This window comes from Fringilla coelebs, assembly GCF_963513975.1.
Source record: "Fringilla coelebs genome assembly, chromosome: 8".
NCBI classification, from domain to species: Eukaryota; Metazoa; Chordata; class Aves; order Passeriformes; family Fringillidae; genus Fringilla; species Fringilla coelebs.
Genome location: NC_140066.1, coordinates 16,956,430 through 16,982,359, shown reverse-complemented (window position 1 = coordinate 16,982,359; position 25,930 = coordinate 16,956,430). Strand labels below are relative to the sequence as shown.

Here is a 25,930-nt window from a genome sequence, read left to right as displayed (position 1 = left end):
TGAGCAAACTCAAAAAATGAAATTCAAAGAAATGAAAGAACAGTTCTAATCCTAGAATTTTTAGCTTGGTAAGCTATCAACCACAAGTTACTAGAAAGTGTGGATATCTCAGGTATGGTAACAATTTGAATTTTCCCTCTACATTAATCCTTCCCCTAAACCAGTGACACTGACCACTGCCAGAGCAGCAGCCTACATTAGAAGGATCTTTGAACCACAACTGTGCCCATTTTCATACTCCCATTTATCTAGTTTTCACAACACTCCTTAATGAGAAATTGTCTGTATTATTAGGTCCATTTCACAGATGGGGAACTAACTACGTACATCAAGGCCCAGAGTAGCACAACTCTTTGGAAATTTTGACTGGTAACCACAATTCAGAAGATAGCTACTATCCATAAAAGTCATCCTGAAGTGACTTTCTACTTCTAAAGGGTAGCACCCTTTCAAACCTCTTCACTTGTGGCTGTTCCCTGTTCACTCCAGTATACCTCCTCCACTATCTACTTTCATGGGCAAAGTTATTTACTTACAGGAGCTTTTCCACAATGATTTCAACAGCTATTACTCCTATTTTCTGCTCTCTCTTTGCCTAAGTTGCAAAAACTAAAGCATGCTGATAGTGGAATCTTACTGCAGCAAACTTGTTTTAAATACATATGTGCTTTTTATGTATAATCAAATAGCATTTTTTGGTGTAAAGCAAGCTGGTTGTTCTTAGAGCAGCAATTAGCAAATAGATTGTATGATCAAGGTTGTTGTTTTGTTGTTTGCTTTTTTTTTAAATAAGAACTATATTTTAAAAATACTCTCAGAGTGGCCATTGTGTGGTAAAAGGGCAACTGCCCCCCGGCCTTGCTGGTAAAATGGCTTCTCTGAATTAATACTGAGAAACAAGATAATTTTATGCAAAACAAGTAAATTGACTTGAGATTTTTTTCATATCAGGTCTGAGAAAATCAGACAAAAGCCCTGTTTTCACTTCTCTGCTCCTAATTTTAAACAGGGGCTTCAGAGCATTTTGTCTGTCTCAGTGTGTTTAATGTTTCCTGGAGGCCTGCAAAGGCATGCAAAATATTTTAGTTCAGGGCCTCTATATGGTTGTAATAGGAAATAGATGTCTCCCTTAAAGAGAAGGGTTAGTATAGAAACAGATTATCTGAACGACAGCAGAGTCTTAAGTGTTTATTTCAAAGGGAAGGAAAGGACAGATAAATATTTACCACTTTCTGTCCACATTGTAAAATACAGACGCTGCCCATTTTCAGTTACTTCTTGTTTAGTAATCTGGGTTATTGTCTGATCCTGCTCTCTTGGTCAGGATTTGTCTTCATGTTCAAAAAAAGTTCTCATGCCATCACTGACAGATACATCCTTTAAGCTGTAGAAAAGCTTCACAAAGAGAAAGCTGCTTTCTAAAATATGGGCTGGTCAAGATCTTTATGTTTGTACAAGATGTGTGGTAACCAGAAATGAATCACACTTTTTGGTCTACCTGGGAAAATGCAAATTTCCTGTGCAAGACTACATGCCATGCTGAAATAGCCTTTTGGAAAAAATCTGAGTGTTCCAGTGCTAATGGGCTGAAAATTGGTGCAGACACAAATGTAAAGAAGGGTTTGCTTCTTACTTCTATCCCCTCTCTCAGTTCACCCAACCTAAAGGGTAATTGCCATCCCCTCCCCAGCAGGGTAGAGCATGATAGACCTAGAATAGATGTTCTCCTTCCTCCTGCACAGACCTTAATCCATAATCTTCAGGTCCTGATCTTTGATCCATTTGTGGCAGGAAACTTTGAGTCTGAGTCTCCTGTTCCTGTCAGGTCCATCCTTTCTCCTTTTCACTCTATTATGTACCTACTGCTAGAGAACCAACAGAATTAAAAGTAACTTTGGGACAATTACAAATATCCAATATTCAGTCTTATCTTCCATATTCCACAACTTGACTAAAACAGATGAGATCTCTCTTCCTTACCCTTTCCCTCTTTTAATTAAAAGTTGCACGGTAAATCAAGAGGAATCCAGAGGGGCTTAGTGCAAATCTCCCTTTGGCTGCAACTATACTCTTACATAAGAAGATATTAAGGAAATGACTGATGGAGTTAAGTGCAGTAGGTGCAACTCAGTGGAATTTGGTTATCAAAACAACAGCCAAGGGGCAATCATACATCCTGTTCAGTAGATGAATGAGAGATCAAAACCAATGGGACATAGTCTGGGATGCTTCTGTATGCACAGGCATTCCTCTTCATAAAGCAACTTCATTAAAATCCCCTAAAATAAGCAGACTTCTGATAATTCAATAGCTGGATAGGAAGTCCCTAAGGTGTTACAGAGGAAAATGGCTATTCAATAAATACCATTTTCCTCTGAACAAGTACTTTAGCACAAAGCATTCAAACACAAGAGTTTTTACAGATCTGAAAAGTCGCTGTCATGTCTGAAGGTGCAAATGGATAACCTTCAGCAGGCCCAGTTGATGAGTTATTACACCTGTATTATGAGCTGAAACTGCATAATAAATTTTTGCAGCAACTGTAATCCAACAAGATTTTCTGTGCGGCTCCTCAGAGTTTTCACCTCGTCTCATTTTAAAAATACATTTTTTTTTAAAGTAATAAATCAAGTCTGGGATACCAGTGAATTTCTCCCAATTCTGTTTTCTCTTTACCCTCTTTTCCATTGGGTAGAGCAAAGAGATGAAAAGGAAAGAAGAAGAAAGCTATTTAGACCAAAGAGGAAACAGAAGAAAGGAGAAAATTTTTTCAAGGAAAGGAAGGAATTTCAAAGCTAAGAAGTGAAAACTTTCTGTCTCATTCTGGAAACATAATGCAACATTTCCTGACATTAAAACAGAAAATCTTCTTTAGCCACATTTTGTTATACAATTCACATCACCAATTGTTTCCTTCTGGAAACATACACAATTATTCAAATTCAATACTGAGAGGGACAAAGGAGTTGCACTATAAATGGACTAGATGGCCAAACGAACCAAAACAACAACCTTAGACTTTTGGTTCTGGAATGGCATGCACTGTATTACCAGTGATGCTATTATCTCTGGAAAATTCACAGTGATTTTCTTTATATCTGTAATTATTAACTTAAGACACATAAGATTATTACCTTTGGCTTTAGACCAATGTTTCTATGAAATAATCAAGGTATCCATGGGATCCTTCCCAAATTCTGCCGCATTTTACTTTTTCACTCCATTTCTACAGTCTGTCTCGAAAAACAGCTTTGTGTTGGTGACCAGCATATATTCTGACTAGACTCTCATCACAAATCCCTAAAAAGTGGCAAAGGGCTACTGCCCTTTAACTAGCATCTGCAGGCTAATCAATGGGCCTGAGAAATCAGACATAGCCCTAGATTCTAAATGCAATACTTTTGGATAAGCTCTCAATTCCCACTTTCATCATAACATGTACTAACACATTCCTCAGCAGCGTTACCATTTAAAGAAACAAGCACTTCTTCAACAGAGAGCAGCAAGTTGTCTATGCCCTGCACTTACTTGAACATGGAAGATAAAGTTCATTTTGACTGAGGTCACCATAAACTGCAAGGCTTAATCTGAAGTTCCATGGGATATTTCAATACTTTCCCTGAGCAAAGAAGGTTCACATTTCTCAGAATCCATTAAAAAAAATGCACACACTTTACAGAACCAAACTGAGATTGACCTTACTTGGAAAACTGGCTGGCTGAGGCAATGCGATCGAGCATCTTAGATGCTGAACACAACCTCAATAGTCTCAATCTGTTCACTGGATTGTGAAGCCTCTCCCTTCCGGCTCCCTACCCCACCCACCCTGAAAACACTCTGCTTTGGGAGTGGCTTTTCTCACCAGGGAAGCGAAACTTTCTTTTAATGTGGTTCATGGAAAGTTTAGCTGTCTTTCTTTCTCCAACCCACCTAGGCTGGAAAAAGACATTAGTCCCAACCAAAATCCAGTATAATAACTAGCCATGTGTGGACAGTTCTTTTCAACTTGCAAGGAAGCAATCCCACAATTGCAATTTCTTGTGTCTCATTATGATAATGGCGGTGTAGCACAACCACGGAAAGAGCTGTACTGGAATTGAGTATAATTATTGTACAAGCACTTTCAGATGCCTTCATCCAAAAAAAGGAAAACAGGGATTAGATCAGTTCTAGGGGTCCTCTAGATATAGAAAGAACCAGCAATAAATTCAAGGGTAACAGAGGCAATGGGCTGCATAGGATGAAGCAGCCCATTTTATTTTGTCTTTAATGATACACCATGGGATACAGAAACTGAGCTGTGCAGTATAAACAGTACAACCACGAGGCATAATGAATGGATTTACTTCTGATCCACAGTCTGCTATCGGTGATATGTATCATGTTACTGCTTTCAATGAGCTTTGGATCAGTCTCCCATGAGCACCATGTAAAGGATATGAAGTCAGACAACTAGAGAAACAAGGATAGCATAATTTCAGCAATGTATGGGGGGGGGGGGAAATTTACTTTCCAGAAAAATAGGACCTGGGAGATGCCACATATTATCAGATCACTGATTTACATAAAGAAAAGCTTTTATCAGTACCAGAAGCCTCAGGGTCACATACAAAAAACCAATCAGCAATTCCAGGAAAGCTGCAGCTGGGTATTCCTCCTGTTTGACAAAGGCACATAGTAGCTTCCCCATGTCTGTGAGGCTCCATTTTTTCTTTGCTGGGTAAGTTTTCAGCTGAATTAATTCTCAGTTCACCTGATCATGTTGCATCAACACTAGAGCCAACACAAAGTAAGGGTGAAGTTGGGATAGGGCCATATTCTTTCAGTAGCAACCAGGACTTGAATCAGTTTATACCAGTCCTGAAACTACAGATCCACAGAAGAACCTAAAAGATCTTTTACAGTTCAGTGCAACAAAGTAAAAGCCAAGAGAACAATTCAGCCTCAAGAAACCAGGTATTTGGGAACAAGTAAGCTTCCAGAGTACTTCCAGAGCAACGCACTTGGCCCTCCTAAAGAGAAAGAAAAAAATATCTGAATTGACTCCCAAGCAAGAGAGGAAGGTCTCAAAGCCCTAATCCAGCACTATTCTTCTTTGGCTGGCTTAATGTTCTCCAGGCAGATAGTTTTCCTCCTGATTACAGGGTGATACCTCACCCTCCATGAAGGTTTCTCTGATAAAAGGTTCTGTATGTTTACCACCTACCCTGCTTCCAGCACAAATCCAAAGAAAGCACCCTGCTCCTTTCCCTGGGATGAGTCTAACTCAAAGGAAGTGCACTACCCACAGACACTCCAAATTTACACTTTCATTCTAGACCAGAATGGTCTCTTGGTCACAAAGTTGCAGTCTGGGTCCTCCTCCTCCCTCTGGCTAATTCTTTGATTTGGCTGAAGCCTTATCCTAGCTCTGCCTCCTTTCCTCTCCTGTTTATCACTGCAGCCCTGGTGGTCCCTGTACACTGTACAGCTGCTCCTCCTTCCCTCCTGCCTAAGTTAACTCTAAAATGCCTCCTTGGACCAGATGTTTTCCACGTGTTTCACTCTCTATTTTCTCCCCCGCCCCCACCTCTTCCAAGGGAAGTAACAATCTATCTCCTTGATCTTTCAAGTCCAATTCTAAAGTGCCTCTAAATCAACTTGTCCAGCTTGGTTCTGTGGCAGGCAAAAAACAATCTCTGCTCTTTCCTCCATGATAATACATGGGCAGGAGACAAAAATAAGCCTTAACCTTGGCACTGTATTTAGTTTCCATTTCACCTTCAGGTGATTTGCTTTGGTATTTTTTCGGCTTTCTTTCTGGATTAAATTTTATTTATTGGAAATATTTTGTTAAGCACAATTAATATCTGTATCACTTGCACTCTTTCTTCTAATCGTCCTTCTGTTTATTAGCTGCCACTGAAGGTTTATTTAGAGGTACAAATCTTAAGTTCATAGGTACTTCACAGGTCCCATCCCCCCTCTCTGTGACATTTTCCACTCTCCATCTGTCTTTCCTTGGCACCAGTGCCTGCAGTGACAGTAGACATTTATACAAATTACCACCACTCTGCTTCGTCTCTCAAAAATCGGTTTCAATGTCAGCCCAATTCAAGCCAGTTTCACAAGCTTATATTAACTTAGATCAGACTGAAATCAATGAACTCCAGCTGGATCAGTACTGTAACATCCATTTTAAGGTACTACATCTTCCAGCCACTTCAAGTTTTGCAGGAAAAGGATGGGTGCAGCGTTTCCATCCCCTCCTGTGCAATGTTATGTTCCTCTGAGCAGGCCTACTCACTTTAGCCCAAGTCCTGAACACAGTCACCAGTGTATCAAAGGAGCAGTAAACACATTCCATAGGCTGGAGGGCCACAAGGAGTGGGTGAGCATCCGAGCACACAGTGCCAAAACTGCCAAGAGAGACATTAGCAGAGGATCCCAAGCACCTCCAAACCTGAAGCTAGAAACTAAAGTCACACAGATTTTGTCTAAACCACAGACAGCCCCCAAAATACTTGTCAATAGAGGTTCCATTCTTTCAAGTCCTGGCTCTGGTCTCAGTCAGGAGCAGAGAGTGGCTGGTGGTTGTGCTGTTTCTGCGTGCCCTGCAGCCAAGGCGCCTGTCCCTCACAAATGGCCTTGAGCTGGCAAGAGGGGACAGGGCACACAGCATGAGCAGTCCCCTCTCTTCACTGGCAACTGTGTCAGAGAACAAAGGCCAGTGGCAGGACATCCCTTTTCTGACAGCATTACTCCTGAATTTGCTGTCTCTGGGAAAGTAGCTCTCCAGCATGTGATTTCCCACATACCACAAGGGCTCCAATAAAAGCTGTTGCATTCAGCCAAATGTTTAGTACTCCTCTGATATCTGTATATTAAAAATTACTGTGGGAGTGAGGGAGAGCAAAAAGAAGTGCAATAGTCTGAGAATATTAAGTGTAGCACTGGGTGAAGAAAAATTTTGCTTTCCAAATGCCACATGCAGATTTATTGCAGGAACAAAATGGGTGCGTAGGCACTGAAAACCCTTAGGCAAAGTGCTGCATTTCATTTTCTGCATTACCCAGAGTATCTCTCCAGGACTTGAGCTGTGTCACTTCACTTTTTGATATTTCATAAACAGGCAAAAGTTTACACTAATGCTATATATTTTTAAAGGTTGTATACTCAAAGTCTTTCACTATGCCCACTAAGATGGTCAAGACTGCATGCATTTTAATGATGAACCTGGCTGGGTGGAGATTGCTGGGGAGTCCTGCTGCTCCCAATACTGCCAACAGACAGCAAGAAGGAAAGTAGCAAGTGATGGCAATTCTTTCTCAGCACCAGCTATCTCACTGCTTCATGTACACTTCCATTTGGACAGTTTTGGTTTTAAAGAGCAGAAAGGAGGGGTTTTGAGGGTGGGTGGCTTTTTTGTTACTTGTTGGGTTTTTCTGGTTTCTCGGTTTTTTTTGTTTTGGTTTGGGTTTCTTTTGGGCTATCTAGTGCCCTAGACAGTTCTGCTCAATACCTGCTCATGTTATAACATCACTATTTCTCTCTTCCTATACAGTTCACTAGACTAAGAGATTTATTGAGATTCCATTTGGCTGGAAGCTCATTATGCACTGTTTCCTATACCTCCCATATAGAACACATTTCAAGCAACAGATAAAAATATCTGTACCACTCTTTGGTTTTCAATTTCTTGATACTGCTGTTAAAAATGAAAAGGAAAGGCTGTGAAAAGTCTCAAGAATTAACCTAGGGAAAAGAAATTCGGTTCTGGAAGCACCAAACAAAATAAGTTTCCCAGGTGGAGCAAGAGAAGGAAAAAAAAAGACGGAGCCCCAAAGACCAAAAGGTAATAAAGAACACTTGCATTTTGATCAGGACAGACCAAAGAAACTATGAATATGCTTTTAAAGACAAAGGCTTTATTCTATTCTGTTCCATCCTTAATACCTGCAAGACATTTCTATCAGATCTGCATACCAAACACATCACTTGAATGTTAAAAAGTGGCAAGAGAAAATCCTCCTACCCATTCCTGGCCATTCCATATTCAAGCTTATCTCACAGTTAACAACTTCATTTCCATTCTCTACTACCTTCTAAACTCATTATCTTGCTTCATTTCCCATTTTCACTCTTTTTACACATTCTGATTAGTTAGTTTCTATACCTGCAAATCCCTTTCTCCAGTCACCACCATCTCAGAAATCACTTTTCTCTCAAACATTTCTCACCCTTCCTCCTATAAGCAACTGTTCTCTACGTTATTATCTAGGCAGGATTGAGACTGGTGACTCTACAGTGCAAAGAACAGGTCTTATTTGTTTGTGAATCCTTGTCTAACTTTATGCTGCTGTGTAAATGTTTAATAGGTACTAATGCATTTGCTGGAACAAGCTGCGTGCTAATACTCAGTGGACTGTTTGGATACAATCCTTGCTGACTGTCAGAAGCTTCTGGAATAAAACAAAATGCAGTTTTTCGGTGACACTGCAGTTTCAAATCTAAAGGATCCAACAGCTGGAGTAGTCTAATAAACCATCACAGTACCAGAAATGGCCTTATCTACCCTTCCCATGTTTGAAACAGGACAGAGCTTGAAAGCTAAGCACTGTGGATGTGAGGTTGCATTCAGCTACAGCCTCTGGATCTCTATATTATCTAGCTCCAGACCTCCAAGGTCACATTTTAAACAAATTGCTCATATCTTCTCTCTCTCCTTAATGTTGGCTGAAGAGAATAGAATGGTTTTGTCCTCTTTTTACACTGGTCTTGCCATGGTTTTCCTGTGGGCTTGACTGTATCATGTCCTGTGTAGAATTAATTGTGAAATAGAAACCCCAGTAGCAGATGAGATGCATAGTTTTTATTTCAGGCACCAAATAGGAGCTGAGTGATTCATCAGCACAAGCACACCACACAAGCAGCAACTGCTCAGGCAAATAGGGAATGAATGCCTTGGCCTCAGGGCCAATGAACAGTGATGCTAATGGAGAAAACACAACAAGGACAGCAGGAGTGTCAGCCCTACACGTCATCGAGTCTCATGCTAAAACTCATGGAGACAAACAAACCACATCACAAATTTCCACAATTTGTGTGAAAGGAAAACTTTGGGGTTTGTTATTTCTGTATCAGGTTGTTCCTAATGGTAAGACTGGTGACGGCAAGTCTTATCCCATAATCTTAACAATTTGTGCTCTGTTGCCATGAAATCCAAGGATATAAAGAATCACTGCTGTGGCGTGTTTGCAGGGGCTCTGAAATGAGGAGCGCTGGGTGGTGCCCATCCAGACATTCACTTTCAACACTGCATCCTAGGATCAGGTTCTCCTTCCTGTTAATGTTAATGTAGTTTCAATAATAGTACTCTTGATGTTTTAGCCGTGAAAGAGAATTTGACCAAGAGATGAATTGAGAAGGTTTTCCCAAGTGGCAGTGTGCATGTGCGTTAGGAAAGAAAAATAGCTAAATCTGGAAGAAGTCCAGGCAAAAGACAACTCTATTAGGAAAAAATCCTGTAGCAGTGAAATCTGTGAGATTTTATACAGTTTCTTCGGTGGCATAAAACATAAGCCAGTACTTCAGTCTTTAAAAGGAGACTGGACTAAGCAGTACAAAAATACATTGCAGGACCACAGCTACATCAGCATGGCAGTAGAACTGACAAGCTAATAACAATCTTCTCTCTCATGTTCAAGATTATGCATGACAAGATTTCAGTACTAGTCAACATCTATTTTCCTGTAACCAACACAATTTTCAGAGTTCAGATTTGCTGTAAATTATGACCTGTTTGGGAGGAAAGGTGTGCATGATTCATCAATTGATGATTATAACAGATCTAAAGGAAGGGGCACAGAGGAGAAAGGTTGCTTTTTGCAAATGAGTTAGGGACAGAGACTTTCAAAAAGATCAGAACAGAAATACTTTAGAAAATCTGCCCCTATATGACTGAAAGCTGAACTCTTTAGAGAAATTCCCATCCAGTTGCAAATGTTCAGCATTTGCACCAAAACCTGTCCCCAGCTCTCTACCTGCTGTAACTGGTGTCAGGAACATTTCTCCTAAAAATGTAATCATTTTCATGAATTTTCCAGCTCATCAAATATCAGAGCTCACATGTGAGAGGATTTTCACAGAATAATGTAAATCTTGTTATAATGTAATTTTGGTGAAGCCCTCATTGTTTGAGGAACATTATTTTCAAATAATATTAACTGTTGCAGCATGAGCTGGACAGGTAGTACAATGCCTTTGTGCTCAATGCAAACTAATTTGAAACAAAGAGAAGGTGGAGATCTGTTCATTGTTTTATATTGCCTCTAAAGATGACAGTTTCAAGTACCCAAATAAATAATAGAAATAATAGAAAACTGAACAATTAATATTACATGATCAATTCAGAGCTCACAGCTTGTAGGAACTCTAAACATGTTGCCAAAACGCGCCATTCACCTGTGAATTAGTTTTGTCAAAGAATCCAGACCTAATTCACAACAATGTATTTCTGTAGAAACCATAAAACTGTTTTCATAAATGTTTTGCTTTGCCTCTAGTTCCTTTAAAATGTAACCAGTTTGGACTCAGATATGATTTGATTAATTTGCATTCATTCTGGTATGAACCAAATTATGATGCCTTGTGTATTCACAGAAGAGTCCTGTCTTCAAAAGGGTTGTTTCAAGGATGAACTGGTAAGCCTTGGGGACTAAGAAGCCCTTTAAAATTGGGGTCAAGCTAGGCAGTTAGATTCAAATACAATAAAAAAATCCATTTGGAGACAAAGGCCTATTGTATACCGGTCTTCCAGGAAAACCCACGGGTGGCTGAGAATTACTTGGGAAAACTTAGTGGAAATTAATTCTGACTCATTCTCAGTTCTTTCTTCCACACTGAAAAGAGGGGTCTACAGAGGCAGAAAAGCATTGGTGAGTTCACACAGGGTCAGGGAATATCTGGCATTGCAAATGCAGAGCTAGAAAATGTTCACATTTCCTGTACAACTGAAAGAGAGAACCTGCACCTTCCCTGCCTATGGCTCATTGAGAATCCAGGCCACCACCAGTTCCAGGTACAAGAGAGTGGTATATACTTAGAAGGTACAGAGAGGAATAAAAATTGCAGTCAAAGCTTATGTGGCACAATAGTTCAAAGGAACCCACTCTCTGTTCAAAAGGAAGAAAAAAACCCCAAAAACACAACTAAACCCAAAAAAGAGTCCCACTGTTCCTCATCATACATTGCTTTCTGTTACTAGGCAGGCCTGTCATGCTGACATGAAGAGTTTATTAGAAATTAGAATTTTACTCAGGAATTTGGCATTTATATATATATTAATCATTAGGCTACATGGTTCTTTACATTTGTTCAAAAAAAAAGAAATCTCAAGCTGCATTATGGGCTTTTACAGTGACATTTATAGAAAAACACTATTCTTTACTCTTAACTTTGCAATCATATGTTAATAATTATCATCACAAAAGCTATTTCAATTCTTCCAAGTTATACAACCAACTAGAGAGCAAAGACAGCTTTGAACCTTTCAACATCAGGTTTTTATTTACCATATTATCCTATTTTTAGGTCAAAACTTTACACATTTGCTGAAACCACTTTCTCTACATCAGGCAGTTCTCCTGGTAAAACTCTTTCAGGTACCAAGCTGCTGAGGAGGAACAGTACAGTCTTGATTCAGTGCCAAACCACAAACCCAGACATTCTTACAGAGAGTGAGGAAGACTCCCAGACTTGGCAAGGGAAGGTTACAGTGCCTCCTTTATGCCATGTTTTTTGCTCAGGAGGTGGAGTATTATGAGGAGAATCATGAATTAACACTTTGAAACCAGAGTCCACCTACTATTAAATAGCTCTATTCTTGTTCTATCATCTATTATCAGGCAGCCTAAACTTGAATGCCACTTGCAACAGTGTACAAGCAGGATGATCACTGTTGTATGCATTAACCGGAATTCTCAAACTTAGTTTGGATTCAATGCAACTCTCTGGAGAAGACCTTTGAACTGTGTTTGAAATACTGCATTCAAAAATGAAGAAAGTAGTAATCTCCTGCCAATAAATTTGAATGTCACTTTTCTGGAAATTTCCATAGTGCCATTTAGACGAACACAGAGAAGAATAACAGTGCATAACATACATTTACATACCTTTGGCAGAGCTCTAAGAAAGAGAAGCTGCAGCTCTACAGGTATGCTCTGGACTCCTCCTAGAAAAGAAAAAAAAACAACCTGTGTTATAGAATACAATAATCTAATGCAGCTGTTAGGAAAAAAAAAAAAACCACAATAAAATGCTCTCTCAGTTTAAAATAAAAGAAACCACTAATTATTTCTAGCCCATCAGTTCAACTAGCCTTGTTAGCCTAGCCTCATAAAGCTAAGAGTCACCATTTGTCTTTGAATCAGCTTTTACAAGACAAGATCCTCCTTGTCTATATGAAACCCAAGGAAACATCATTTGTGTTTATCACTCTGTAAAGAGAAGCAGTGCCAAAATTCTGCAACACCTACTTTAGCTGCTGAAATCCAGAGAACTGAATGTGCTGCTGTTAGCATTTGGAGACAGGAATATGTTTTGATCTAATACATCCTACACAGACTCACTTGGTGTCAAGAAGGTACCAGATTCCATAACAGGTTAAAATAGAGACAAATATGAAAACACTCTGCATGCAACTTATGCAGAGTAACTTCTACTCATTATATTTGAATTTTTTTCAAGAGTGTTCTAAACCTTCTAAAAATATCATAGAAGTCTACAATAGCTAAATGCACCTAACTTGTCACAAAAAAATGACAGCTTGACTGATATATATGAATGTTCTAATATTACTTTTACTACGTTGTGTTTAATTCAGAGTTACGTGAGAGGCAGGACTAGTACAAAAGTCCTCATATACAAAGAAATTTGCCTCAGAATTTTAGTCTTTACTACTTAGGTGCCTTCTTAAGCACTTGCCAAGGACACAGCCTGAGGACACCTATATGTATGGATTCAATGAGTGTGCCACCGCTCCAGTGGAAGGTGTCCCTGCCCATGGTGAGGGGCTCAGAACTAGGTGATCTTCATGGTCTCTTACAACCAAACCATTCCAGGATTCTAATATTTTCTAACCTACAGGTCCTTTTCCAGACTTTTACATGTGTTAATATGTTCTTACTGGTAGCCCAGTCAGTGAAGAATTTTTTCTGTCCCTGTCACAGTGTTGCCACAGGGAGTAAAATGCCCTTCAACCTTCCTACCCGTTCCTCCCTCTCAGAAAGCAACATGCCTCACAGTCTCCTGGCACCCAGAAGTAAGGACTGGGGCTAGGAACACCTCACCCCTCTTCATTCTATGTCCTCAGTTTCTGATCCTTGTTTTCTTCAAGAGTCAATAGATAAACCCTACCACTCTGGACAATGTAACTCACAGCCATGCCATAACACCACTGGGCGTACCAAGCAGGCATCACGTGGTACCACTGACACCCTCAAGCCCCTTTCACCAGCACACATTTTGCCTGCATCCCTAGCCTGGTTCTCTGTCTTCCTGTGCCACTCAGTTCTTAATTTCTCACTTACTGTCAGTAAAGTGGGAAGAGTAACCCTGTTCTACCCAAATTGATGTGCTGGTCTCCCTGTAAAGGAACTCTAATAACAAAAAAAGAGAGAGACACTACCAATGGCAGAGCTCTATCTTCCATTTCTGTCCTATACTTACTCTAGATCAGACCTATCCAATGTCTATCTTATGCTCTAATGCCAGTGCTGTTATGGAAAATACAGTTTCACTCCCACCCCATATTAATTTATGAGGGGCAAATGCTGACTACAGGTTGCCTATAATGTGACAAACAGATTGTTTACCTGCACAAAAGCTTTTAAACTCAAGTCATGCCCTACCCTCAGCCACACAAATAAATGGCTCTGGAAATAGAAACAAAACAGGACAAAAAAATTCAGACCTCTACCAAAAATAAAGTCCTTGATGATTTTTGCCAGAATTTAGAGTCAAAGGCCCAGAACAGTAAGCGAGAAACATATACCAATTCCAGCAGGGATTGCTCAAGGAAAATCATGGGTTTTCCACACACCACAAAATAGCCAAGAGCCTAAGTATAGCGGAGCAAACATTATTATGAATAGCAGCAGTAGATAAGTAACTCTGACATGAACCATTCTCATCTAATGTTAATTCAGAGCGGCAAAGGAATGTTCTTTCCATTGGTCTGCAATGAAGGAGAAATTCTCTGAAAGTCCAATTAAGTTCAATCAGTAACACATGCTTCCTACGGATATCCCTGCAGATCAGACACACATTGCAACTACATTCCAAACAGCTGGAAAGGCAGCAACAACAAAATGAAATTCTGCTTTTAAACTGATTTACAGTTTGAAGAAACAGTATCCAGGATGCCACCCATTCCCTGCAAAAGGATCTGGTGAGGACAAAATATGCAGAGATTTCCTTTCTGGCAAGTGCAATAGTCTTTTTGATTAGGTGGCAATCATACAGCTTCCAAACAGCTTGAGCAAGATGACAGTGCAGTATCCAAATTATTAACTTTTAAATTAAGAAGTATGCAAAGTGGGGCTCAAGCAGATTTTCTAAATTACTTAGAAATGTGAAATGTTTGGATATCTAAGAAGCAGTAAAAATACATATCAAAAATACCATCATTAAAGAGGATACAATACTGGAAGTTGCTGGAGGTAGGAGAAGATATTCTGGGCAACCTTCCCTGCATCTCACGAAGAAATCTCATTCATAACTATCAAATAATCCTTCACTGTGCTTCCCAATTACTGTTCACTGTGAGCATTTCACTTCTCCCTTGTGCACTGTTCAATCTCCCAAATGGTACTTCTGTTAGGCATAGATGATACCTGTTAAGTATTCAAGCATAAACCCAGTAGAAGACCTGACAAAGAGAATGTATCTGACAAAGCTGGATAAGACATGGTGAGAGCCCTGGCATAAACACTAGAACTTTATAGAGCTGAACTCCATAGCTCAAACGTGCTGTCAAACATGATCTATGTTTAAAAGAAACAAACAAAACCGAACACCCCCCCACACACACGCACACTATATACAGAATCACACACTTTTTCTAAAACAAAGAGTATGTATATCTCTCCTTCTACCTACAAGAGTCTAACATAGGGCTAATTCTTGCCTGCAAAAGTAGTTTGGCACATCAAAGGATTACTGCTGTACCACTTGAAATAATGTGTCATTTTCCACACACTGCCTGTGAAGGACACACATGCCTGGCTCTGCAGTGTACTTGACACATCAGAGTCAGCAGCCGTGTCTGTAAAACCTGGGTGCTGGGGAGAAGGGAGGAAGGAGATGGAACAGAGCAGGGTCACTGCCTCTGTCATTTTGGAGCACTTGCACCTTTTCATCACAAATCAGTCCCTGTGCAAGGTACTGAAAGTTTTAGTCACAGTATACAATGAGAATAAATAATTTTTCCCAACTTAATCACTAACTTTCAATGCCTCTTTAAACAAAAAGCTAGGAAGAGCATCAAGGAGCATAGCAAGTAGTGTTGCTGTTGAAAGGTCTTAAACATGAATATGCCTTTGGAAAAAATTACTTATGTAATAAAAAGACCAAACAAAGATCCCTAAAGGAAGCTGAAGGGACACTTTTTCCTCCTCCTCTAGTCTTATGAGAACTGTAATCTTAACAACCATAGTTGTTCAAAAGAGGGTGTAGGACGATAGGGGAAAGAAAGGATAGCATTGTTTATAGTACAGCAGGAGCCAAATGAGGAGAATAACTTCTGTGCAAGAACGGAAGAGTGAAAGGAAATGGGTAGGTAAAGACAATTGTATGATTTGTACAGTACAGAAGAGAATCTCTTCCATGTAGAATGCAAATTCTTCCATGGAAAAGATGTTTCATCCATGAAGCTAGCTGATGTAACTCCTCTGGAATAGTAACCTTTCAATGTTTATCTGTAGCTCTGTTACTAGACAGGTTGTGGTTCTTAAATTAGCACTTTATCAGCTAAAAAGTCAAAACATTCCTTGCATCAATGTATTTAGTCTTATCTCACCTTAATGAGAGGGGTGTCAATTAAGACTGAAAGGAGTGTCTGGTATGAATCATAAATACCTTAAATGGTTCTCAAAGTATGAATAATCAACACTTTCTGAAAATAAACTTCCTGGAATAAGCTTCAGGGTCACTTCACATCAGCAAGCCTTTCTGATATCCTGGCCATTCCCCCACTTTTATAGCTAACAAGACGGAGGTGCATAAAGGCACCTTTAAAGCATCTTTAAAGGAATCACATGTATAAACCTAAAAGGAGGGACTTGTTTTTTCACCAGTTGTCAAGTACTTCAGATCTCACCAGGAAAATTCCACCTGCAGAATGCTATACAACTGTTTGAAAAGCTTATGAAAGGCATCTAATAAATCCCACAGGATTCAAAACAATGCCTACCAAAGCTCCACTGCATTCATCTAGCACCCGCACAAGCTTCTCTACGGACAGACTAAGCAAAGTGGTCTGCTTGTTGACCTGCATAAGTATGACATTAAGTACTCAGTCCACAACAGTGAAAATACGTTCTTAAGTGAATTGTGTCAGGACAAGAAATATGTGCAGAGCCCATATTTTCTGACTAACAGTATTATTTTACTACAATTACTTCTATGTGGACTCCTTCTCTATGGCACCAGAGGACTCCAACCAGCTGCTATTTATGCATGTTTTTCTGTGAACTGCTTCAAGGATGACCATGAAGAAAAGAAAGTCTGCTTTCAATAGATTAAAGTCAGATAGGGAGGGATCTGCCACTAAAAAAACTCCTAAAAGATCCACATACAGAAAAGTGTTAGAAAACAATGATTTAAAATGATGGTATGTTAAATACTGTCCCAGAAGTAATTTATTTAAGCTTCTTTACACAGTCTAAATAGTCACACTACTATATAATGCTCTCAGATAAACAGCTAAATCATCTGAAAATGCATGTTGCAGCAAGGCAAAAATACACCAAAACAAAGTGAAAAGAGATCCCCAGGATTTGATGGAGCTGTGACAAACATTCAAAAGGAATGCATTTTCACCATTAAACTTCATGCTATTTCAAACTGATTTTTGACACTAGAACTGACTTTTAATAGATGTGAAAGAGATAAATATCTCATTACCAAAAATAAATTTGTCTGTTAAGGATGACACAGAAAGGCAAAAGCATTGCACTGCCTATTATGGTATTGAGCAACAGATTTCACTCCCTGTGCTATATGCCCATTTATTAAAAATGTGGCAAGCTTTACGAAAGAATTCCTGAGCTTCTTTGGTCCTCTCTTTAATTCCTCCATAATTCTTTGTATATATAAACATGTCAGGTCTGGAAAGAAGTTGGGCATGGATGTAATTTACCACAGAGCTCTTTTTCTATTTAAATACTGGTAGGAAAACAATAAAAGGCAAAAGGGGAATAATGCAAAAAATTAAAGCAATGAAACAAACGTGCATGCAATTCACTGTCCAATAAACTGATGAAGCTCCTTAGAACAGCAGCAGAAAAGGCAGAAAAATAATGTTTTTCTGCCTTTTTGACTACAGAGAAAGATCTTCTCTCTCTGTGTCAGAACTAGACGCATCAGCTCCCAACGAGCTGAATCACGCTGCATCACTGCCTGCGCTTCATGAACATGCGAGACACTACTTTAATAGGAAATGGGAGCTGGCTTTAGCACTACCAGTGTGTCACGCACAGCCACAAGGCAGCGAGGCCTTTGTTCTTTTCCCAATGGGCTGCCTTTTCAAAATACCCTCCTAAGGCCAGGCAGAGGAGTAGAATTTATTCTCACAATTGATCTAACACAGACAGACCTCTCGCTCTGTCAAATACACACATGCACTAAATAGATAGCCATACTCACAGATTTTTGCCTTTCCTCTTGTTCTCTTTTGATGAGGTAAAAATCACTCCACAAAGCAAAACTGCACATCTGTGCAATGAGTACAGTTTCTGTTCAGACCACTGTTAGACTTTAGGCAAAAGAGCCTGGAAAAAATTTATCTGGAATATTGTTGCTTATGAGGTTCAAAACGAGACGTACATGTAAAACCAGCAGCATAAAAGCCATATCATACAGAAAATGGGACCCTGTGTTTTACTCAGCTATTCATCTGTCCTTTAAAGGAAGTCCAGTTGAAGCAATTCCTCACTCGCATGCAGGAGGGCTAGATAGCCTAATAGGTCTCTTCCATCTCTAAGCAATTGATGCCTTGCATGGCTTATTTTTATTGACTTATCTTACTGGTTGTTTGTGGGCAGAAGCATATGCCTCATGTAAATGCCAAGACCACTCTTGCTTTGAGATGCTATTGCGTAAATGGAAGTGAATCAGACATAACAAAAAGCATGATTTTATTTCTGAAGGATTAAGTACATAGTATCAAGCATAATTTTTACATATACAGAAAGAAGCTTCAGCAATAACATCCTATAAGCATTACATTAACCAATCTAGCCCTTTCTGGGCTTTACTGCTCCCATTTTACCACAGCTGATACCTAAGCTCTCTACAAAGATTAGAGCTTCAACACCTTGAGAACACTGAGCAGGGATTCCCAGTGGAATGTGCCCTGAGGCAGAAGTCTTGACGCCCGACACAACTAGCAAGAAGAATAAATACACGTTCTAAACATGAAACACTAAAAAGTGAAAGAATCCTCCTCTTCCTTAAAACTATTTCCTTTTTGCACATTTTTTATCTCAGCAGAAACTGGTGGTGACATTTCAAGTCAGCAGGAGGAAATGCTGCATTTGTGGCCTTAGCTGATTAGCTCCTCAGCTAGTACAAACTGGGGCAGCTATGTGTATTCATAAATCAAGAGGAACACCAATTCTGAGTATGCTTTCTGCTTTAAAGAACTACTGTATCATCAATCTCAGATCACAACATTTATTAAAATGACATTTCTGACCAAAAGAGCAAGAATGGAACTTCTACTTGCAAGACAAAGTACTGAGGGGAGGGGGAAAAAAAACCCAAACAAACTCTTACCTTGAAAAAACTTACAATACATTTCAGCACTAATTCACTGCATGAGATTCTTCCCCTATCACCTGGAAGCAAGAAGCAGCCTGGGTGAGAGCACTTAAGAAACAGAGAATTCCCAATTTCTAGTTTTCAACTATCTACAATTACCAAGCAAGCTGTAGTTTTAAAAGTTAAGCAGCAAAACTTGACTACAGGAAAGGAAAGTCTGCTTTCACTGCTTGGAAACGTTCCTGATTTTTTCAGTGGGAACATTCAGTAGTGGACGTTAATATTTAACTCTGTGTTTTTCCAGTATTACACCAATCTTTCTCCGGGGATGCAGAGAAGTCAGTGGCATAGCTGAACTGTTATTATCCTTTAAAAGCAAGAAAAGTGACCACCACAGAAAAGAAAAAACAGCAGCAAAAAATCCAAGAAGAAATTTTCTGAAAAGATACTTTCCATATCACACATCACAGAACATCTCAATGAATCAGCAATTCACATAGAGAGCAAGCAATGAAAAAGGAGTTAATAAAAATCATTAACTGTCATATTTAAAGCTGCTCATAGAGCAACAGTACTGCTTCACTTGGTCACTTAGTCTTTCTGAAAGTGCAGTAAGTCAGTCCCAAGAAAATCTTCAAACATTAGCCAGTGAACACCTGCTCTTATCTATGCCATTGCTGCTCCAGCTGCTGGGGCAATCACAACAAGCTAAGTGGAAAATGCCCCAGATGTCTGACTGGAAGGGATTCCTACTGTCTAGTTCTCCCTAATCTTGTTATGAGACACTCCCTTCTGCCTGCCCACTTTTTCCCTGAATGCTTTCCAAGTCCATTTCCTTGTTTTTGGAGTTAGCTAGAAACAAGACTTTCAAATCAAAAGCCAAAAGGAATCTGTCCATGCTCACAGTGAGACATAAGCAAGAAACAACTATATGTTCAGAAATGGTAGCACCTGAGGTCCTCTGGTGAACACATGCCCTACATCCCCTCTTGTGGCAGAGCACAGGGGCACAGGATACTTGCAGTCCCATTCTTCAAACACACTGGACAGGAGAACAGAGTTCTGACATTTCCTGTGGAACCTGGTGGTGAGTGATGGAAGAGTGATCATCATCTTTAAAAGAAGAGACAAGCTGTTTTGGAGCTTCAAAGGCTCTGGACGGAAAACGCCTTTAATGGTAGAAAACACAATGAGCAAATAGAAATTGGCATGTATTTCCAGATACCCGCCTCATTGTAATGAGATGCACAGGGAAAGGTGATACTCCCACAGACAGTAAAAGCCTCATCATATCACTGCCTTCTACCCCCACCATTCTATTCAGCATCTTCAAGTGGGAGGTATTCTGCAGCCTTTCACACTTGACCTCTTAATTAAAGCATGATAAAATTAACATCTCAGACGCAATAGATCTTTTACCCACCTACATCAGTAATTAAACTAATTCTCAAGGGAGCAAGAGCATTTGTTATGTGTAATGTAACTTTAGCTGGGGTATTCCAAAGAAGGAAAAAGAGCTGATGTAATAAATGCAGTCATTTATATTTTAATGGAGCTATTGTAAATGAAAGAAGAACACCTGTGACAGCTTGAGACAGCCCCAGCCAAATGAAATCTTTTGTGTCATGCAGGGACTGCACACTGCATATGGCCTCCCCATCTCCAGCTGCAAATATTGAATAAATTAGTGAAGCAGATAGGCCTTATGCCTTTTCTGACTCTCAGATGCACTATAATCTGCTTTCAAAACCAATAGAACTGTACCAGATGTATATATGTGTGTGTGTGTGTATGTATGTATATATATGTGTGTGTGTGTATATATATATACACACATACAAACATATATATACACATACACATATATATATGAATTTCATATTCATTCTACATGAAAAGCAAGATAGGCAAAGTAAGTCTAAGGTCTTTCTTCTTGGCAATACACACTTCTGCATTTGTGAAAATCCATGCAAACCTTCAGACAAGACACTACCACAACACAAAGAACTGAACAATCTTATGCAAAGAGTTCATGTAATTAAAGATGGAAATGACACCACATCAGAGTGGCAGAATTGAATATTCTTTTCAACCTGATGTATAAAAGACGAAGCAAAAAGAAAAAAGTCCAAGAAGGTAACAAAAAATGTACATGGAACAAAGAGGATATAGAGGATGGAACATGGACAGAGAGGACACTTGAAGAGCCACAACAGCACAGAACACACATCCCTTTCATTCAAGAAACAAGACTGATTGGTGACATCTCAGATGCATGTTTTAGGGCTTTGGTTTGTGCTCGAGCCCAAAAGCATGACAAACATTATTTCAGTTGTCAAGTCTGGTCCTTGTTCAAAGGGTTTATTTACTCTGCTGAGGCATAACGGTTGAGAAACATGGCCTGGCAAAAGTCTGTGTAGTGACTAGGTAACCTTGCTAAAGATTTGTCTTAATTTGCACATAGGCAGTCCAGCTTCAGAGGGCTTCAGAGTCCTCCTTCCCAGGCATCTCCCCCAGCCAGGTTTTAAATGTATAGTGTTCAGATTATAAACAGCCAGCATGCATGTGACATGCTGTCTCTCCCCAAAACCCAGTCAAATAAATCCACACCAGGTAAGATCAAAACTCCCTCAGTCATTCCCGACTGTATTACGAAGTATTCAAACACACTACAAACAACAGTCTAAATGTTCATCTTCAAGTTTAGTTGCTCACATGACTCATTCATTCACAACTACTCAGTTAAGACTGATTGATTGCCTGTCAGAAAAAAATCAAACCAAGCCAAAGCAAAACATACCAATATATTATTTCAGAAAGAGACCAGCAATTTGGTAATCTCCCTGACACAGAGGCCATTGCTTCTGCTGCTTGGAAGTCTATATCTTTGCCTCTGCCTGAGGTCTATCAAATGAGTGGTCACCTCTATAATCCCAAGGGAAGCATGTCCAATTCTGCCACTGGTATTAAACATCTGTTCACTGCAATCTCATCAAAGGCCAAGAAACAGGCTCAACAAATTTAGCCTTGCATATTTAAGAATTGCTCTATTGCTGTTCATCCAAATTTCAGTCACATGAACAAGTCATACTGGTTGTTTTGCATTCTGCACCAAGTTACCAAAATATTGAGTCCAAGCAAAACATCATGAAGAAAAATCTATTTCAACTGTATTTTTCTTGGCTTACACTGCTCTCTATGATTAATCTTTAAAATATGGCTAAGGAAATGAGACAGCTAAGTGGTCATTGTCTTAAGTACACACTGAACATCTTATAGCCCAGTCAGTTTATTCCAGTTCTACTATGCATCAAATACTGAACACACGACAGCTAAAATAATCAGAGGCATTCAGTCGTGAAAAAACAAGGCTAAGGCAGAACATGAATATAAAAAGAGAGGATTTTAAACCTTTAATAAACAGATTCTTATCAGACCATGGAAGGCAAAATTCATTGGGGAAGTTACCATCATACAGAGGGTATCATCTGGAAAACTAAGAGAACATTTTCAAAAGTAATTAACTTATTATGATATTAACAGCATTAATTGGAGTAAGTATCGGCTCAAAAGACTGAATTCTCAACAAGTACAGATAGAGTACCTTCAGTCAATGGCTTTACACCAGTTTATAGTGTAACACTATAATAACAATACGAACACATAGTTTACTTCTCCTCTTTCTGTTTTTACTTGCCAACACAAGAATTTCAACCTTCAAACACATCTCTTAGCTATAGATCCTACACAAGCTTCTAATCTTCATCATCATGCATCCAGTACCTTCCCTCTAAATAGTATTGCTCTAAACTTACAGTAGTGTAATTACACAAAATCACAGAATCAGCTAGGCTGGAAAAAACCTTTGAGATCATCAAGTTTAACCTATGACCTAACACCACCGTACTAACTAGACCATAGCACTGAGTGCCACATCCAGTCTTCTTAAAACTTCCAGGGATGGTGACTCTACCACCTGGGCAGCCCATTCTAATGCCCAGTCAGTCTCTCTGTGAACAAATTCTTCCTAGTGTCTAGCCTAACCCTGCCCTGGCATAGCTTAAGGCTGTGTACTCTTGTCCTGTCATTGGTTGCCTGGGAGAAGAGGCTAACCCCCACGTGCCTACAGCCTCCTTTCAGGAAGTTACAGAGTGATGAGGTCTCCCCTGAGCCCCCTCTTCTCCAGGCTAAACAACCCCAGCTCCCTCAGCCATTCCTTGCAGGATTTGTGTTCCAGACCCTTCACCAGCGTTGTTGCCCTTCTATGGACTCACTCCAGCATCACAACATCCTTCCCAAACTGAGGGGCCCGGAACTGGACACAGCCCTTAGGGTGGGGCCTCACCAGTGCCAAGTACAGGGGAAGACTCACTTCCTGGGCCATCTGGCACCCTGGCCTATTTCTGGTACAGGCCAGGGTGCCATTGGCCTTCTTGGCCATGGACACACTGCTGGCTCATGTCCAGGCAGACCCCCAGGTCCCTTTCTGCTTGGCCACTGTCCCCAGCCTGCAGCGCTGCACAGCGTTGTTGTGGCCGAAGTACAAGACCTTGTTGAACCTTGTATCATTGAATTAGGTCCATCTATCCAGACTGTCCAGGTCCCTCTGCAGAGTCCTCCTACCCTTCAGCAGATCAACACTCCCCCTGAAACTTGGTGTCATCTGCAAATTTGCTAATGGTAGGCTCAATCCCCTCATCCAGCTCTCAGCTCACACCCTTAGTGAGTGGCCACAATTGGATGTGGCACCCCTCACCACCACTCTCTGGGCCCAGCCATCCAGACCTCTTGACCCAGCAAAGGGTGCACTTCTCCAAGCTGTGAGCTGCCAGCTTTTCCAGGAGATGCGTCAAAGGCCTTGCTGAAGGCCATGTAGACAACATCCACAGCCTTCTCCTTATCCACCAGGTGGGTCACCTATCCACCAGGTGCATCAACTTCATTTTTAAGACTTATTAAGAAGTAGATGTAATATCATTAATACTTTAAGTGCTGTAATCTCTGTAATTCCTTAAATGGTTTCAGGTAAAACAATTTTCAATAAAAATGTCCTACAGGAATACAGCCCACATGATCTAGATTTTACATTTGCATATTTCACTCTTTACCCCATGCAATGGAAATGCACCAATGCCAAGAACTGACACCTTCTTTTGTCCGCCTTAGTGCAGAGTCAATTATTTGTGACTCAAACAAATCCTATGAATTATATGCCAGAATAATGCAGTCCTTATATCCACAACACTGGATATTCAACTGAGAAATTTGATATTCATATAAGCAAGAAATTTGTGAAGAAAAAACTACAGTAATGCAAAGAAATAAGTCAATTTTTTTCACTATAAGAGAATTTTTTGAAAGTTTCAGATATGAAATGACATATGAAACTTGTTCCTAAATCTTTTGACATAAAACAGCAGCCACTGATTAGGAGACAATTTAACAAATAAAAGAACTTCAGTGGTCTGATTAAGACAAGACAGATAAAGGTTCATATTAAGCCAGAGGATGACCTGCTCCCCATTTATTTACACACAGGAAATTGCTCCAACTTCACAGAAGGAAGGTACCATGGAATGAAGAGCGAAATTAATCTCTTCATCGTGTATGGACTGACTAGTTTCCAGCAGATGCTTCAAAGGTCATAATTTCTGTTAGAAGCATCCCCAAAAAATGTTAAAAATGAAAGGAAGAGTAATGCTCCAAAACTACATTGGCAAAAATGTTCCTGGCTCCATCCAGAGACACTGGAGTGCATTAGCTTTGAGGTCATTAAATTTCTGCTCTGTTGGAGAAGGAACAGGGCAGGAGACAGTAAATCATTCACTTCACAAACTCTCCCAGAAAATCTCTCAGGACCAAAAGGACTGAGGCTATCTATTATCACTGTATGGAATGCAACCCCCCTGAAAATACGGTCTGAAGGAAAAATATCCTGAGCTGGACCGCAGAGAACATTTGAAAAGTAATCACTCTGTACAAGGCATAGCTTAAGACTTGTAAAGATTCTCTAGACAAGTCTTCTTAGGATTTCATAACATCCTCCACTAAAAGAAACCTCCACAACTTACATCCTACCTGGCAGCAACTCTCTTAAGCTGACTGCTCTGGCTCTATCAGCCTGTAGTGCACACAGCCCATTTCCAGAGAGCCCTGACTACCCACCTAGGTCACCAACAACCAGCTCTTCCCCTCATCTCCCCATTCTCTTTTCTGTAAGGAAGCCAAAGGACAGGGCTCTCTTAGGTGACAATTGCAAATTTTCTGTTATCTACTATCACAGAAACCATTACAGCTCATGTTTGTTTCCCCATATATGAACCCAGCTATCAGGAGAACAGCACAGTAGGAACACACACCATGTTCAGGCTGCTGGAGAGGGCTAGGAGTCCTGCACCAGGGACATGCTACAGAATGAAGATTATTTTGCTAGTCTTTGACCACCACAGAATCATAGCATTTTGGTGGTGTTGGATTTGGAGGACAAATTCATTGAACTTTATTCAGTTGTTTTACAATAGTGTAAACTAAGCCAGGTCAAGGGTACTAGGATCAGTTCAATCCTGTTATAGAAAGGACAAACTACGCCCCCCACGAAGGGAAAAGGTCTTCAGAAGGGGCTACAACTCCATTAGTACAACCTGCTTGTATATTACATTTCTGGAGGTCAAAGAAGAGGGAGTTGTAGGTACATGTCCCTTCCCTCATTACTTTGCTAGCACAGCTACAGACAGCAGTGTAGCCACTGACAACTCAAAAACATCTGGTAATCCAGGCTGAGAAGTACAATGAAAGCTCAAGACATTAGTCCATTCAGAGTGCCTGGTAGCCGACCTGCTGTCTGACCTGGACAGGGTCATGGGAGGAGGCATAGCAGGGAGTCAGAGGAGCACACATAGTGTGTTTCTCT

The 25,930-nt window shown here is 40.1% G+C and overlaps 1 protein-coding gene across 6 annotated transcripts in view; it reads right to left on the bottom strand.

Moving 5' to 3' along the window:
* SORBS1 (sorbin and SH3 domain containing 1) overlaps positions 1 to 25,930 on the bottom strand; it is a 161,465-nt gene that overhangs the window by 109,956 nt on the left and 25,579 nt on the right. For 5 of the 6 annotated variants that reach the window (XM_084210796.1, XM_084210811.1, XM_084210791.1 and 2 more), the window contains one exon: positions 12,153 to 12,211. The gene's annotated coding sequence lies outside the window, so the exon portion shown is untranslated. Of the gene's footprint in view, positions 1 to 12,152; positions 12,212 to 17,904; positions 18,102 to 25,930 lie in introns of those variants that run through there. The other variant, XM_084210813.1, reaches the window with a different exon arrangement.